An 18,320-nucleotide genomic window follows, 5' to 3' on the forward strand; every position below is an offset into this window, starting at 1 on the left:
CGCACAGATTGTCTGCTTGGACAGTTTTTTGTTCTGACTGACAGCATCTGGCATAGACAAATTTAAAAATACATAGCATGCCATGCTTGGAATTGGAACATCCCTTCTTTATTAATCTTCTCATTTAAACCATTCATTTACATTTCAAGAAAGGTTACAGCTTGATATGGTTGAAACATTTATTTTAAATGAATAACCTCCTAATGAAATACCTTGAATGAGCACCAAACAGTCAGTGTTCATTAAAAATTACACCTGATTAGTATGGCCTTGGAATTGTTGCGAAGACATAAGATTTCCCCATTGTCTCAATCCATAATAATAAAAAAAAAAAAAACCCACCCAAACACAAAATGTTTAGCATGTGTGAGTGTGTGTAATTGTTTTTTTTCTACCACAGAGCTAAATGAAAATGGTGTTTTCACTTGCAACCCCCCATCATTTTCAAGAGTACCATGTTATAAAGCAGTTGCCTTTAAAATGCTATTTGTCTAATTAAATCTGGTTTTGCTGGAACAATACATTTGAAGGAAACACCTAAATAGTATTTTGTTTTGTTTTATTCTGCTAAGGCATTTATGATTTGAGAGACAAGATGCTTTATGATTTGATGTAATCTGAAATCCTATATATATTTTTTCTACTGAGAAGTATTCACATGTTTGTATACAATACTTTACTAGTAAAATAGAACTGAAATGGTGGACCACCCACTAAAATGTTTATGCACGTGCACATGCACATATGCACACGTACATTCTGTGCACTCTCATCTTCGTGATCCAGGTTAGCAACGCAGACATGCTTGTCTAGCATTTATGTAAAAATAATATGAAAATTGGCTGTACCAGTCAGAATATGGACTTTCAGTCCAGGAAGGGAGGAAGAAAAACCTCTTCTTGTACTAGGCATTTTAGACACTTTATATCACTGTGGATTGCAGCTTTAACTACTCACAGTACAGGAAAAAAAAAAATCTTCCAGAAGGGGGGGGGGAACGCCCAGTATTATAATAAAATAGAGGACTGTTCAAGTGCTTGGCAGTAAATATGTAAAACAAGTATCCTGGCTTATTTGGAGAGGAAAGAGATGCTGTAGCAGACAGGCTCAATTAACAATTGTAAGCAGGAGAGGACTTGTATTCCTTCGGTAAATGTAGGAGAGGTCATTTGCTTTAGGATAAATTCTGACAAATTTCAGATATAGACATAAAGGCTGGAAGAAATGTGACAAAAGATTTTCAGTTGCACATCAAGCATTTTGTATTTGCAATGGCCATTTACATTTTTTCTCAGTGAATAGATTTCTTTTTTATTAATGTTTTCCTGAATAATATATTTTTAAATTAATTGACTGTGAAACAAGCATTTTGGGACAATAGGAATTTTAATACAGGCTTGAAATATCATTTATGCTTTTTTAAAAATTCTCTTAGTAATGTCTAATCTATTTTTCTTTTTCTGGAGGAAGCACTAAGATGATAAGTTTTCAGCACAGGTTTTACTATGCTAGTTATGTGTAATCATAAAAGTGAAATCAAATTTTATTTTAAATGAAATCACATTTTTTTCCCCCCACAAACTGTTCCATTTATGTGATAAACTTCTGTTTTGATTTTTTTTTTTTAATGACTAGTTATAAAGGCTTGTACAGATATGCATCTGTAAGCAAACTGGGAATAGGTTAGAGAACACAATTCCCTGGTGTAAAAAGCAAGGTTTAGCAGTAATGCTTTTAATCTGGACTTGTAGAGGATTCGGGAGCATCCATAGATCTGCTTCAGTAATTACCATACCCCAAGTGGCACTGGAAGAGACATTTGCCTAAAAACTTGATGTCTTCATTACACTGTTTACATTTTAATTAGAAACATGAAAATTAGTGATTCATACGGACAACTATAGTTTAAGTGGGCTTGCTCACCATCCAATAAATCAGAGGGGAAAAAAAAAGGAAGGGGGGGAAGGCAACCCCACAACCTGCATCTGCAAGCAACAAACCCTCTCAAACCTTACAGTTGTAATAAATAGTTTACTAGGAATCATTCATGGGAATAATGTGTCGGTATTAGAAGCTGGTTAAAATGTGTGTTTTATTTTATCAGAGATGAAATTTCCATGTGAATTAGCGACCGTAATTTTAAAGACAAAGCTACTTGCATGCAGTACTACGTGTATGTGAATGACGTGCATATAGGGTATACGTATGTAGCCTCTGTGTATGCGTATATATAAAATTGTAGCGGTATTAAGGGGGGCAATTGGTGCAGGAATATTTTGGCAGTGCTGCAGAGCACCATGCACGGCTGCAGAGAAGCCAGTTTAGCCTGTTTCAGTATGCCTCCATAAATACATGTAAACATTTGTATAGCTGCACACAGAGAGAGAGATATATACACAAACACACAGGTGCACGCACAGAGAGACAAGTAAGGACACGTCGGTAATTTCCCCCGGAATTTTGCATGTACCTGTCAGCACCAGTGGCCTAAACCCACTCCATGCAGGAGTGATGGGGAGAAGCAGCGGTGCCTGTCAGTGTCCCTGCCTGAGTCAGCAGCATGTCCAGTGCCTGCGCCGGGCGACAGTCACTCATCCAGCCCTGCCTCCCCGGGGGCCGCCGGCCTGCTCTGCGCCGAGGAGGATGGATGACCCCTCTGTCTGGCACGCTCCGGATCCCGGATCGCACCGCACCGGTGTGCGAGTTCAAATCGCTACTCCTAAAGGCAGAGCTGGGATTCCAGCTAATGACTCAGAGATACAGAGGGTCAATGCACTGGTGATCTGGAGTACTGAGCCATCGCGCCAGCTTAGTTGTACTTTTTTTTTTTTTTTTTCCCCCCCTTCTCCCTCCATAAGTCACTGTCTTACCCTCCGCATTTCCACCCCCATTCCCTTATGATAAAAGTGATGATATGCAAAATTGCATTTCTTCTTCTAAGAATACTTTATGGGTCATATTCCTTCGGATTTCAGTTTGGTCCGCTCGATTTAAAAAAAAATGTTTTGCTTGGGGGGGCATGGGGGAATTGTTTTCTACACTATTAACTTCATGTTACGTTAGTTCTATATAGGCTGTTTTGGGCATTATGCAAATAATATGTGGGTAACAAATTTCTTTGAATGAGTGAGCCTCAGTAGCAAGAAGTAAAAACTTGTTGGTTTAATATTAATGTCTTTTTCTTTAAGCAAAAATAAGGAAGTTTCCTTCTCCCTTGCTTTTTAATGGATTTCTTTTTGATGGAATCCTTGTGATTTGTAGGATAATCTCTTTCCAGAATTCTCATTCTGCATTCTGTTATTTTCTTTATATATATATATAAAAATTTACATATATATTTATAATTCTACCTGTGTACCTCACATTTTTAGACAGTACAGGATATACATCAGAATAAGCATTTTATAAAGATATTTCACATTTGCCAATATGAATTGTATTTTTGTTCTTTCAGCATTCAAGTGGTATTTCTGAGCCAGAGAATAAGTATATCTTGGTATATCTTGTGGCTATTTTAATGCTTACTGTAAGCATTTCACGTGCCAAAAATAAACAATAGTGTCTCTTTTTTGCATTAGTTTTGATGTTAAAATAATGTTTCAGTTTATGTCAACAACTTTCAGTTAATCTGAAGATTTGTTTTCCTTTTTCTTAATTTAAGTCTTTATCACAAGTTATTAGTATTGTCTCTAATTCCTGGTAATTTGGCAGCACTGCAATGAAGTAACTTGGGTGCACACTTTGTAGGGCGATTGACTTAAAGACGGTACTCTGTCTTCATTTGTTCTGGTTTTTCTTTTTTCTTTTTCTCTCTTTTTTTTTTTTTTTTTTTTTTTAAACCCGCCTTTTTGGGTCTAGGCTTGTTATAAATGCGACTAACCAGAACTGTCTACATCTGCAAAGACAGAAACATGCTGCTTGCTTGTACGTACTGCAAAATTCTAATAGTTCTGTGCTATCTGTTAAATTCAGTGTGCTTTTTGCATTGTGGCACGAAACAGTTGTGCTGTGAGGGAAGCTGGCTGCCTGCCAGCCATCGACTATGAAATCCCGGGTACCTGAGAGCTTATCAGTTCTTTTGCTTTGTAAAAGAAAAAGTGATGAAAATGTTGGTAAACTGCCATGAAGGTTTAAGGCTGCTGGAATAAGGAGCCGTGTAATCAGATTGGAAAATGGAGCTTGAGATTCTCTGCATGGGAAGCAGTCGCCTGTGGACCTACCGAGATGCTGTGCAAGTGCCCGAGCTGACCACTTTGTTAGCAAATCAGCTTGTTTGCTGCAGCAGCAGGGTGGAATAGGCTAGTCCTTGTGATGGTATGTAACACAAGTAATATCTCTTGCTTTGCACAATGTAATCAGCTTGCAATTAGCTCACTCTACATTAACCTTCTTGATATTTTTCCCTTTTGTAAGACTGTGCGCTTTAAACAATTAACTATAGAAAGTAATCCTTCAAGCAAATCAAAGCAATCCTTTAATTTTATCACCCTGCTGAAAAAGTATCAGGTGGTCAACTGGTCTTCATCAGCTGCTGGAAATTCTCAGGCTCACTGTAGCGTGGAGAGGTTCTTTAACCCATTCACATTTAGAAAAATGTCAAGATTTTCTATTTCTCACATAATATAATGCTGCATCATGAAGCCGCAATTGGAATTGTTTTAATGAAAAGCCTTGGGAGAGCCCTTTCCTATACAGACAGCTTTTACGCTTCTGTTTGTTTAGGCATTTCCATACACTACCTCTCAGAAAGCTTTGATGACACAGCCACTTGTACTCATAATTCCACTGCTTCACCTCCAGTGAACTTGATTCACTAAGGTTGGAGAGAACAAGGCTATCGTTGCTGATCTTGTGCGTTGCTTTTTAATCCTCTGAAATAAAAGCCAGATAATGGGAAAATTTGTGTGGTAGGCAAACTTCCTTTTAGGTAGGAGGGTAAAAGTTTTAATGCCATTTGTGGAAATGTGGAAGCTTGAAGTTTAGCTAAGGAAAATAAAACTTAATTCAAATTAAGAGTGCAGAACACTATCTGCCTTGCTGCTATTTGAATGGCTTACGCACCCAAAAGTTCCTTTGTCTATTTGATAGTTTTGGGGTTTATTACAGGCTTGAATTTTCCAGAGTCATCCTGTAAAACGTGTGATTATTTATACCTTGGTAATATAGTATAATAGGAATATGCCTGGTATTTCATGTAAAAGTTTGCTTCTGTTCAAATAATTGTTTGACATCCCTTGCTAATTTCTAAACTTAAATCACTCAACAGTTATGCTCACATGAATAGAGCAGTGAAATTAGTGACAAAAATGTTTACAAATAATAATGCTGTGCATGAGCCTTATTCATATTACATTCATTATATGAAAATAAATAGTGTGGGTGATTTAAGGCTGTAATGAACAAAGTGATCTGAAACTTCTGTCCAGATATTTTGTTTAGAAGACGTTGGAAATGGTCAGCAGCTGCTTTGCTGCCCCCCACAAAAAGTCATTTCAGTCATTTCATTGAATTCCAGTAGATCAGAGCAATAAACTGAATTTATAATATGTGATCCGCTTTTACCAATGATATCTGTGAAAGCAGTATCGACTGGCTGTGTTAAAGTCATCTTTTATCTCTCTTTGTAGAATGTGAGCATGTTTTGAAAATACAAAGCCAGATCCTACTAATCACACTACGTTTATCGTATTTTAATGTTGCCTTTGGCTTAGTTTTAATATGTATAAAAATTCTGGAATTTATGTGCACATCTGTTTTCTGTGTGCCCCAATTTAAAAAAAAATGCAAAAAAATAAATAAAAAAATAACCTGCATACATCTTATGCTGCAAAGATCTACTTTATATTCTTTTAGAGGACAAACTCCATTAGATATGCACTTACTGTACATTGGATTGTAAATCTTACAATTTAATGGTAATTCAGTGAGCAGTTATTGCTTCTGTGGCCTTTTTTCTTTCTTTTTTGTCCCATCTCACTTGTGAAATAGGGTTACCCTTTACAAGTGTCACATCCATAGATTCATCTTTTGTACTCTATAGTTGTTCCTAGTGCATCATTCTAAGTGAAAAGAAAAATAGGAAGCCAAAGCTACAGGAGGGGCATTGGGGGAGGGTGTCTATACATAGAAATACAGCATATAGCAGCAGAAAGACCAAGGCAGTTTAGCATCAATCTAACAGATTAAAATTTTGCTGTAAAGGTACATTTTCTTTAACCTCATTCTCATTCGTTTTTCCATACCACTGTAGCTGGCGTTTGAATTCCCAGGAAGCAGAAATGGTGTCTTAATGATACGAGCCTTTTTGCCTTGCTTACACTGTTAATACTCTTATCCCTTTTCTGATATGAAATACTTTTTGTAGAAACAATATACACATTTGTAAAGAAATTATAAAAGGATTCTCCTTTTGAAGATAATGAGTTCTCTTCAGGAACTGCAGGTTACGTGGAACACAAATGAGCTCTAAGTGGAGGGATTTAAAGTCCTGCTACAGCATTTAATTTCTTGAGGAAAGGAGTTCAGTTCAAGGTTAGCCTGTTATTGTGGCACTGGCAACTACTTCTCTCATTCCTGTTCTTCTGCCAGCAGTACCGCACAAAAGGCAGTCATTTTTATTTAATACGTAGGGAGGTATTAATCACTGCAGTGTTTTCTCACAAAAATTTGTCTTATCAAATTCATTGTTTCACCACTCATGACAATAATAGGTGTTTAATTACTCAATAAGAGCAGTTTATAGATTCCATTTTTCCTGTTTGCTGGACAAATGGTATTGATTTTGTACTTTGATGCAACATGAAACTGTATTAAACACAATTAGAATTCTAAGGCTGGCAATGTGTATCAGTTTTGGTAACTGAGCTCCTTGCTAAAGAACCTGCATCTTCCAAATTTTCACTACATTTAAATTCCCAGGAGAAGAAAAGATCTTTAAGGACACTCCTTTTGTTACAGGAGTTCTTGGTGTGTTTTTTCTTGTTTTTCACTAGTTTTTCACTAGCATTTATGATTGCCGCAAATTTTATATATTCAGGACAAATAGTTTATGTAATATTTTTTCAGATAATAATCCCTTACAGTGGTAATAAGTTGTGCACATTCTAACCTCCTCAACGATTTTACCATTGTCTCATCCTACCTTCATGCCATACTTACAAACAAGATTTCTTGTGTGAAAAATAAAAATGATGTTGTACCACAAGCTTGAGTTTGGACAGTAAAAATTTATGAGACTAGGGAAGACAGCAGACTTCTTTTCCTATTTTTCCTAGAGCTTTCAGTTTTCTTCAAAGGATGACTATTAAGACACATGTGGGTTTTTCTTTTCTTTCTTTTTTTCTTTCTTTCTTTTATTTTTAGTGGTGGTTATTATTCTACTGTCATTCATGGCATGTTATTGATATATCAATATCTGCATAGGCTTGAGCCCTTTCTTCAGGCAGGATTTTAGCTGATTTGCAAAAGTTGCACTGCCAAAATAATTGTTCAATGCTTCCTTTGTGGGTCAGTACATTTTTAATGACAATTCTTTTCTGCTACTGGTGCTTTTGTAACAATTTCCAATTGGGAGTGTTTAATGTTTTCTTATTTTGTGTTTGTTTTTGTTTACAAAGAGTCAGAATTAAAAAGCGTGAACTGAAGGTGAGCATACTCAAGTATCTATATCTGAATCAAGAAAAGAAGGATTCCTGTCAATGTGCATTCCACTGTACAAACTTGTTTAAGTAACCAAATCTTTATGATCTTTTGATGCTTGTTGGATTCAAGCTGCTAGGTAAATACATTAGATAAAATCTTTAGTGAACAATTCCTACTTTTTATTAGTTTTATTTCTAGGTTCTGCTTGGAGCCTATATTTTTCCTCATTTATCTCAGTTTGTGTATTTCTTGAAAATACAGACAGAATTTATGAAAAATATACCTTGATTGAATAATATTTTTGAAGACAACACGTCAGACAGATATCTATGTTAATTCTTCCTGCGTCTAAATGTTTTCAAAGTACAATTGAAATAGATAAGGGAAATGCAAGTACTTGAAACCTCTTTTGAATGGCATCTATAGGTGTGGTGTGTGCTTGTTGGGGAGCATGGTTAGTATCAGGAAACATACAACATTTAATCACCTGTTTTTAAAGGAAGCAGTATTTTTGGCCCCTCCTCTGGGAACCTGTTCATATTGCGTAATTTCACAAATGCATATTAACATGCTTACACTCATGTTTTTGTTATAATTTTTTCAAAACTTTTACAGAGTATTCCCCAAACTCTGAAAAGCTCCAATTCCTTATTTAAGCTTACTTTAAGAGCTTCAGTGGGACTACTCGTGACTAAACTTAAGGACATACTTAAGTGCTTTGCTGGGTCAAACTTTATACTGGGTGGACCTTCTTGTTTTTCCTTTCAGACAAATGATTTATTTCCTATCTGTTCTGAATAACTTGGGAACCAATGGCTCATTCCATTGTTTGTGTTTTAGGCGGTGGGTTAGGTGTTCTTCACTTTATGAAAATCAATACAAATTTCAATTACACAAACAGCAGGTAAAACATTAAAATTAAAAGGATGTAAGATGTACATTCTAATCTGTGGTGATGTCTCAGCTATCCAGATGTTATGGGAAAATTGAATAAATGTAAGTGGGATTCTGAATAATTGAATATATTGTTCTTATTTATTTGGATTACCGTAGCACTTAGAGGTCTCAACCAAGATGGTGACCTTGTTGTGCTGGTATTGTAAAAACATGTAGTGAGAGACTGTTCTGCGTCAGAGAGGTTACATTCTAAATAGCTGAGTCGGACAAAGGTTAATAGGGACACAAAGAGGCGCTGAAATGTGAAGAGACTTGCCCAAGGTCATATAGCAGGTCAGTAGCAGAGCCGCGAGTTAAGCCTACATCTCCGGATTCCTGTTGCAGTGTCCTATACACTAGATTGCCTCCCCAATGATTAAACTATCTGCCTTTAATAGCTATTGAGGGAAGTAATTGTCTTTGATTTAACAGGGAATTTTGGACAGTGACATTTGACTGTGTTTCTGCTTGGTTCTTGCCTGTCGTAGAAAACACAGAGATATTATTCGATAATATAGGAAAGAACATTAAAGCATGACTCTTATTTTGCCCTGCTTATTGCAAATTTAGTAAATACTTTCTGAGAGGTGGACACTATTTCATAGACGTTAGCTACAACTGCTGGTGTTTCTTGCTGTTTTACGCACATATTTTTGCTTGTCAGGTGTAGCATACAAAATCAGAGGTAGGGCTAACCACCTTGATTGGCTCTCAGGGAATAATGTTTTAATTACTTTGGCCAAGCCATTCTGAAGCCTGTATCCTCCTTATGACAGTTCACTTCAGAAGCTACACTGCTTCATTTCAGTAACTTTATTACCATTTGGCTCAGAGATTGCTATTTCGCCTTGGCCACAGATTTCATCAGTTGCCCGGTTCACCTTTGTCCACACTATACTTGTGAAATGACCTGCTCCTTTAGTGCTTGTCAATAGTAAATTGCTGCATCCTCAGTGTCCAGGCTGAAGCACAGTAAAGAACACAACTCTTTATTAAATTACTGGATTTTACACTTAATTTTTTTGGATTAAAGCTGAATGTGAAAAGTCTTAATTACCATTTAATACCAAGTAATTAAAGCACTGGCCAGGGTCAACTATATAAAGCACATCAGTTTGAACTGCCACCTGATTAATAGGCTTGGTGATATAAAAAGTTCAGCACAAAAGCATGCTCTGCCAGGGTCACTGCTTTAATAGCTGTGGAAAGTGCAGTTTTTGCTGTAATTCTGTTCTAACAATTGGATCAAAATAATAATTTGTGAGGTGTTCATGGTTGGCTTCTCCAGTGTGACGTCAGGCGAATTATTTGAATTTGACGTCAGTTAAATTGGTTTTGTGGGATATATTGATGAGCAAACTGGTTTGGCTCAGATATTTTCTAAATTTCATTTACATTCCTCAAAGTGAACCATCAAGTATAATTTTTTTTCCAGCCTTCTCTGCCAGATGAGACTTAAGTTTAGGGAAGGGTAGAAGATATAATGTGCATCAGTTGTGTGTCTATATTTTCATCTGTTTACATACGTACAATCATTGATTTATTGTAGCTCAGGTGCTGTATGCACGTAGGTGTGTGTTTGCGTGTAAGTGTGTTTGGGAGTGTGTGCACACAGGGCTATACTGAATAGTTGGCTTAATAGCTGTGTTTTTATATCCCTATATATATATACATATATCTCTCCCCATATTGTATTCTGTTATGAATGCTTTTCCTGAGCCATGCTTAGCCCCAGAGGCTCTGGCTGCAGGATCATTTGAAAATTGTGCTGTGTTCACATTTGATATAGCAAGGTTTTGGTTTGTTTTTTAAACACTTAACTGTTTATTGATAGGGCCTGGGCAAACTGCCGCACCTTCAGAGGACTCAATTAGCTTTCGCTGGGCTCGGTGTGCGTGCAGCAGGCAGCCCATGCATTAACAATTGCAGGATGGGAGCCATAATGATTTTCACCTACTGACGGCTCCATGAGCATTAATTTTGACAACACCCTACAAAGTAGGTAAGCGTGGTTATCCCCACTTTATTATGGAGGCCTCAAGAGGAAACATGAAAGCCTTGATCCCACTGATAAGTGTTCATGTGCTTAGCTCTAAACATGTAGGCAGACCTATGTATTTGAGTGAGAGCGCCTTTTTCAGCAAAGTTAAGGACTTTTTCTAAAGTCCTTAAATTTTCTAGAAAGAGCAGAAGATTCCCATAGGTTTTGGGTCTGGAATACTTGGTTCTGGCTTTGTTCGTTGTACTTCAGCACCACTTTCAAATAAACTTACAAATACTGTTTTTTATTATTTACTACAATGATTACTTAATACATAATAGCAAGGGTGTCAGCTCTCATATTTCCAGTGAAGATTGCTGAGAGTTTTGTGAGTTATTTGCTGTAAATTCACTTCAGTTTTGATGTCAACGTGGATCAGGTGTTTTACTTTTTTTTGTTATTGAACGTATTGTTTGCTATTGTTGTTGAATGAATGAATTTTATTGGTTTTGAATGCAAATTTTGCTTTCACCTGTGCTCTGTATAGTTACAGCACACAAGGTCTTTAGCTGAGATTTGGGTCTCTCTGTACTGGATGCCCCACTTCTCTGTAAGAGCATGTGTGAAGAGGATGCAGTTAAAGGCAACAGAGATGAAGTCAGGAGAAACAGTTCTCTTGACTTTTATTACAACCTTGTTTGAAAGCCATGGCTGCGACAGTTCGCCCAGCCATGAAAGGGGCCAATGTGCTTTTCCTCCAGCCTGGCTGGAGGTGAACTCCCCACCCCTCTAAGCAAGCCAAAATTTCCTTGAGGGCACTTCTTGGCAGAGCAGCCCTTGGGCTCCCTTGCTGCCCCCTGCTCCGGTACTCTCTTGGGCACGGGCTGCTGGCGCTGGAGCCTGCGTGTGGGTTTTGGGGGGAGCTGGGATTCGTTTCATCCCATCCTCTGGCCTGAGCCGCAGGAGTTGGTTTGCGTCCAGCTCTACAAATGGAGCACTGCATGGGTAGCGCAGGACCATATTGCAAATGGTGCCGTGTGGGGCTGGCGCAGTTGCCGCTGAGCTCCTGTTCCTTTCTCTCCGGATGCTCGTAAAGCTCTCCTTTAATTTGACAGTTGCGGAGTGCACGTTTTAAATAATAAATGGGAAATCCGACTTCCACTCTGGTTTTTGGCATTTGCTCATGATCTGCTTCTGTTAAGGATAAATATCTCCTGCTAGATGGGAATGAACACACTGATGTATGTTCACAGGCTCTGAGATAGTGTTCAAAGCAGTTACAGGTTGTTTTATCAACCATATGCCTTTCAGTTTTACTCCTAAAACAGGGCCAGCACAGCAATCAATTGAAACTTCAATTGTCAGAGTATTTCAGGTTCTGATAAATAGACACAGCAAGCCTAGCTATTTTTTAATATTCCTACTATGATGAAATAAGTTTAGCTGAATTCTTCCAGAGAGATGAACAATTTCAGCATACTGAGCAAGGAAAAGGGAACCTTGCGATGCTAAGTAAGTGTTTCACTGATTAAACTATAGAAATTATGCCTCCGGCTGTGCTGTAGTTGGAACCTCCTATAAAACTGTGTTCTTTTCATAATATAGCTGATAGACACAAGGCAATATCAAAATGTCAGTAATTCAAATTTAGGCATTCATAAACACATTTCCAAAAGTGTTGCCCTATTTTGCAGGTGGGAAAATAGAGGCGGAGAAAAGTTGCTTGAGAAGCACTGTGATCTAGCAGACAGTGACTCTTGTGGTAGTCACATGGGATTAATGAAGCTCCAAGGTTAAACTGTAAAAGGGTTAAATTTTGAAAAGGTAGTGGGGCCAAAAAAGAAAGGATTTATTAGTGTATTTGAAATAGTTTTCAGTTCAGTCAGTAGCAGATTGATGACAATAACATCAGCTTTCTTTTTTAAACTGGATCTAGGCTTCCAAAGCATTTTCCTATCCTCTGGTAGAATCTGTTGGAAATCTGTCCGCAGAACTTCAGATCATCATGGCTGAAAAACCTGGACCACAAAAATTGGTGTGATGATAAAAAGAACCATTGTTTTCAGAGTCCCTTGTTCCAAGACTTAGTTTGACAAGTTCAAAACAGCCCTCCCGTGAATACATGACAGAACTCTGAAAAATTAGAGTTCAAGTTCTCTGTCTTGAAATATGCTGGTTCTTTATTCTCAGAGATTTAAAAAGCTAGCCACTAGCTTAAAATTGCTCACTCACTCGTAGAGAACACTTTTAATAGTAGCATATGTGTGAAAATGCTCTGTAGAGCCTCCCCCCCTCCATACAAACAGAACTAAATAAACAGCAGCAGGGTGGGTTTTGATTTTGTGGTTTTATGTTCTGGAAAACTCTCCAGTGGACAGACTAACTATATGACATTTTAGCCTGTTCTGAGGAGGCGAAGGTTAGTAACTGGAAGAAAAAAAAGAGAATATGATAAAGGTTGATACCCAATCTAAATAAATATTTGAATGCTCTTTGACAATTACAGCCTGTCGAATTTTTCAATGTACGAACCTATTCCATACAAAGGAAGGTGCTGAGTGCAGACATATTTCCATTGAGTGAAGTGAGTACATCTCAATTCTGATACCTGCTTGGCACAGTTAAAAAAAAAGAAAGAAGAAAGAGTTTGACGAACAAAACAGAATTGTTTGGTTCTATTAAGAAATGTCACCGTTTATCTAAGTAAAACTGTTAAGCCATAACCTGTATCTTTTCTTTCACCTTGGTGTATGTCTAGGGTAAAGGTTCAAACCAATCCTTTTCATGTACATAATCATGGGCTGCAATTAATCACAATCTAGTTCTTTTAAAAAGAATCCATTAAGAAATCATACCAGTTGAACACCCACTAAAGTAGAAAATCTGATGCATTAAGAGTTACAGGCTTGCCATGTGAAGTTTGTGTAGCATTTAACAACACTTAGAAGAACATTAAGAGTAACTTATGTGTTATTCACAGGAATGAAAATTAGAGGGAAAAAATAATACAACTAAACCAAGCCTGTGTCCTTCTCAGTAGGAGAGAACATTGATTGTCACTGTGCAGCAAGAAAGCATTTGCATGATCTTATGGCAAAATGGAGGATGTTAAAGTACTGGTTTACTAACTCGAAAGTGACCACACGATACTGCAAACCAGTTGTTAATATGGAAAAATTGGTTGTCTTCCATTAAAAGAATACAAAATAAACAACAAAAAAAAGTAATTTGCTGTCCTGGAGGGAGATAAACTGGGTCTAAATAAGTTACCTGAGTTCTTGCATAGTATTGCAGCTGCCACAAAGCAGCCCTGGTAGGCTGCTCACTAAAGCATTGGGCAGTTGAGGCACATCAGCCATTTCAGGTACCTAAACAGTGGGTGAACCGACCAGGAATCTGGTATCTGGAGGACTTAAGTGAGGTAGGAACATATATCTGAAATAAAAAAATATGTTTGCAAGCATGATGCCCATAGGAAGAAACATGCGAGCTTAGATTGAAGACCTGCCTAACTATCTGTCTCTTGGCAGAGGTCAATAGTGGATGGTAGAGAAGAGAGTGAGATCCCACAAGTGCGGAGCTACACAGGAGCTGTGGGCATTGCGGCAGGAGTGTGTGCCCACGCTGCCAGAGGCACTGCGGGACTGGACTGCAATGCTCAGCGGAGTGTTTAGTTTCCAAAGGGATGTAACTCTGTTTGCACTGTGTAAATCCATTGAATGAGAAATAAGAAAGTTTTAACTGATTGCTGTCATGTCTAGCCATTGAAGCAGATTTAGGGAGGGCTTTTTTTATACAGCAGACAATTGTTAGTTATTAGCTGGAAATATGCTAATGAATCTAATAGGAATAAAATAAGAAAGGATTCCATAGAAATTGCTCAAACTATCACTCTTAGTAGGCAGTGATAATCCTTCTGTAGATTTTTTTAATCACTCTATCAACTTCTGGGGAAGTAATATTTTTCCCCTGTCAAATTTCATAGATTGAAAATGTCTTAAAATTGTAATTTCCAGTAAATTTATGTAGAGATTTTCATAGGAATACATATGCTGCTGCGAGTACTGAATTAGAAAGGTTTTGAAAGGAAATAATTATAAAAGTAGAACCTTCCAAGACACAATCTTCATGGAATCACTCAGTGGGAAGAGTCTTACTTGTGGTACCTCCAAAAAAGTTCTGCCAGAAAGAAATATGGTATTTAAGACAGAGATAAGAGAATGGTAGACTTTATTATCTGGAAAAAAAAAAAATCGTTTTTTTGACTGGCTCACAAAGTACAACTGCTGTGGTGGAAGGAGGGAGAGCCGCTGTATCCTAGCGATACCTAATGACAGTTAGGAATGGCCGAGGAACGTAGGCAAAGGCTTTGCAATGGTTGTCCTTGGTCCGAAAGGCCCTGTGGGCCTGCTCATGGAGCACTTGACAGGGAGTCAGATCCTGGGGTTGTGTTCCTGGAGCTACAGGAGAGTGGCTGTGGGACACTGTGTTTGTCTGCATCTTCTGGAGGTCCACCTCTGCATCATCCTCTCCCTGTCATCAGACTCCTCTATGCCTTTTACTGGGTAATGGTGGTGGTGGTTGTGGTCAACTTCTGGAGGCAGAGGGGCAGCAAATGCAGTTTTATTATGTTTATAAGAGTTGTACCTTTGCTAAGTCAATAGTAGTTGGAGAGAGAACTGGAAAAAAATGTATGACTGGGGGAAACTACCATGAGTTTAAGTTGCTTTTGCATCATTTAAATTGCTTTTGCATCGTTTGCAGGATAGCTTTTCAGTAGCAATCTTTGTGTTGCTTATACACTAAAAGCCTCATTCAAGAAAACCATATTTAGGTTTTAAGTACATGGTTTTAAGTACATAAATAAGTTTCAACTTTTTTTAATTGAGATGCTCCCTGAGATGGATCCTAGCCATGTTAATAATTTGGTTTTAACACATCTGGTGTAGAGTACTTAGGGAAGGCTTTTTAGGGAAAAATCTCTTTTTCTTTTTCTTTTTCTTTTTTTTTTTTTTTCTTTTGACTTATTAGGCCAGGTCATGTAGTTAGGAAAAAGCAGACAAGTTTTCAGCACTGCGAACCTTCCTTTAGGTAAATACATCAAGTTATTTGAAATCTCTCATCTTAAAATGAAAGTATTTGTGTCAAGTGTGAAGTCAAGTGCTTTGAAAGTCATCAGAATGTGAAATAATAAACTTACATGTAAAACTACTAATGAGAAACAAAACATTTTCAGTAGCTCTTAAATGCGTTATGGAAATGTTGAAGAATATTCCCTAATATCATGTTGCTGTGCCTTACATTTTCAGGTACACTGCAATCATTAAATCCTGAGAATTGGCTCCAAATACATCAAAATTAGGAACTCCTTTGCACAACTTTCATGTTCAACTCTTCTTACAAGTTGGTAATTAGAGTACTTAACTCTCCGTTTGTTAAAAAACGCTATTTTTTTAACAATTACAAAAATACTAAAGCAGATCAAGCGGTTATTTTGACAAACAGCTTGAAACATTCTTGCCTAAATTCCACAAATAAAAAAGCCAACTAAATAATCACCCCGAGCAGATTTTCACAGGGACCTCAGTCAACCTTTATAAAGGATAATTACACTGGTGTTTTGACATGGGGCAAAGGAAATGATAAAATTAGGGCATAAGAGACACTATTCTTATTTTAAGAAGGTAGTAGAATAATTGGTAAGGGATTTTTATTGCCATTTTATTATACAGAGGGGGTTTTTTACTTTCACATGGTTGGGTAATTTTTTTCAGACTCTTAAGCCTTGTGTTTACTGGCACAAATCTGGGCAGAGTGGGTAAGAAACTGCATTCAATGAGATCTCCCGATGTATTAATAGTACCTTTTTGAAGTTGTGGATGTTTGTGTGTGTTTTAACTCTGCAGCTTCCATCATCTCCTCTCTCACTAACTCTCTCCCTGTGCCTTGTGTCTGGTAGATGAAGAACATCCATTTAAATACTGCCAGCACTTTACAAGTTACTACGTTAAAGTAAGGACTGTGAACCATTGGCTGGGGTAGGTCCATCTCGCTGATGCCTTTTGAGGCATTGGAGTGAAATACTGGGTTACAGGGCTCTTCTGATGTACCCAGATCAGAATCAGCCCATGAATCACATAGGCTAAATTGTCTACACAAAGTACATTGCCCCATATCGTCTACATAATGTTGTGTTGTAGAAGTAAAAGTACATTTGGCATTTCATAATTTCTTCTTCTTTTATATGTCTGTAAATACAGGGCAAAACTGAATTTTTCAGTTTTGTACTTCCTTAATTTGACTGTTTCTATTGAGTGAAATTTCAGAATTAAAACGGCGATGCTGCAAACGTCTTACAGTCCTGAACTTCTTTCCCAGCGTTGCTGTTAACACTTGTGTTCCGTACCGCGCCATCATCTCATGAGATCTAAAGACTGGGTTGCAGCAGCAAGGGCAAGCATCAGTACAGTTGGTACAGAACTGGAATTTTAAAACAAAGTAACAAACATTCGTTACATTTTGCCACATTTATTTGGCAGTTTTAATTTTTTCAAAAGACTTTTTTTTTTTTTTTTAAATGTGATTGCTTTCAATGGGTTTTGTTTTCTTGGCTTTCTTGTACTTTTTGCAACCAGAGATTAAGAAGGAATTTAACTCTTCTAGATTCAATGTCTGTCCTGGGAACAATGTAAACCTATGTGCTAAAGGAGAGTTTCACTGTTAGGGAATAACTGTGTAAACAATAAATATGCAAGTAAGGGAGTCACTCTGTGGGACATTTAGCTGTTGCCTTACCTTCTTTGCCAAAGATTATTTAAAAAATAAAAATAAGAAAAAGAAAATTTTTCATTTAATCTTGCTTGCACTTTTCCAGGCCCACTGTGATTAATTTAAAACACTTAGAAATTATTTTGAAAGGAGTTGTTCTGTGCAAAATACAGGCATGAATTCATAGTTTTGTTTTGGTTTTTTTTTCAGGATTTGTTTGACAGAATTTCACCTAACGCTCTATCCAAACCAGCAAGCTGCACTTAGTTTCAGCCCCAAATTACATCGTTCGACCCCAGTAGAAGTTTCCTCCATTTCAACAAATCGAGCCCCAGTTTGTGTGACAGTGGATAGATGAGGTGAGCTGATGAGGGTCTGGGAGGCATTGCAATCAGAGTGGCAGGTGAGGCAGCTCTCAGTGAATGGATTTGAAGGACTAAATGTGAGGGTTTAGAAACAGAGGAATTGCCAGAGTGGATTACAGCCAAAGTCCGTAATGAAAATATCTTAAATTTGTCAGTAGCTGTCAGAAAACACATTAGAAAAAGGTGTATGAAAATCATAGTAACAATCAAAAACAAGCTGAGTGAGAAGAATTGTATCAATTAAGTCTAGATCTGTTTTACAAAATCTGTGCTTCCTAAAGTTTTCTTCTGGTAATCTTAACCCAAGGCAGTTTATCTTGGTATAATTGAATTGCACACACATCATCAGACTGGTATGAGTTTTCTTTTCTTCCCCCCCCCCCCCCCCCCCCCCAGCTGTGGATTAATGCAATTAGACAATGCGTTCCCTGTAAACTATGAGTTACTCTCAGTATCTACTGGCTGATAAGATGAAGAGCAAAGACTATTTTTATTGTAATCAAACAGCTTAATTGAGTTTGGGACATTTGTTTTTGGTTAGATATAGTGGCAGGATAAAATTGTAGAGAAAGCTGAACCTGCCTGTACTAAAATTTGCTCTCAATATGGACACTCTTACAAGGACTGGA

At 37.5% G+C, this 18,320-nt stretch overlaps 1 protein-coding gene across 7 annotated transcripts in view; it reads left to right on the forward strand.

The window, feature by feature from the left end:
• The window catches only part of FIGN (fidgetin, microtubule severing factor), a 104,553-nt gene that overhangs the window by 18,799 nt on the left and 67,434 nt on the right, over nt 1-18,320 (forward strand). For 5 of the 7 annotated variants that reach the window (XR_012777082.1, XM_075511671.1, XM_075511674.1 and 2 more), the window contains one exon: nt 17,537-17,685. The exons of the other annotated variants lie outside the window; for them this stretch is intronic. The gene's annotated coding sequence lies outside the window, so the exon portion shown is untranslated. The remainder of the gene's footprint in view (nt 1-17,536; nt 17,686-18,320) is intronic. 7 annotated transcript variants of the gene reach the window in all.

Source organism: Mycteria americana, chromosome 9, assembly GCF_035582795.1.
Source record: "Mycteria americana isolate JAX WOST 10 ecotype Jacksonville Zoo and Gardens chromosome 9, USCA_MyAme_1.0, whole genome shotgun sequence".
Lineage (NCBI taxonomy): Eukaryota > Metazoa > Chordata > Aves > Ciconiiformes > Ciconiidae > Mycteria > Mycteria americana.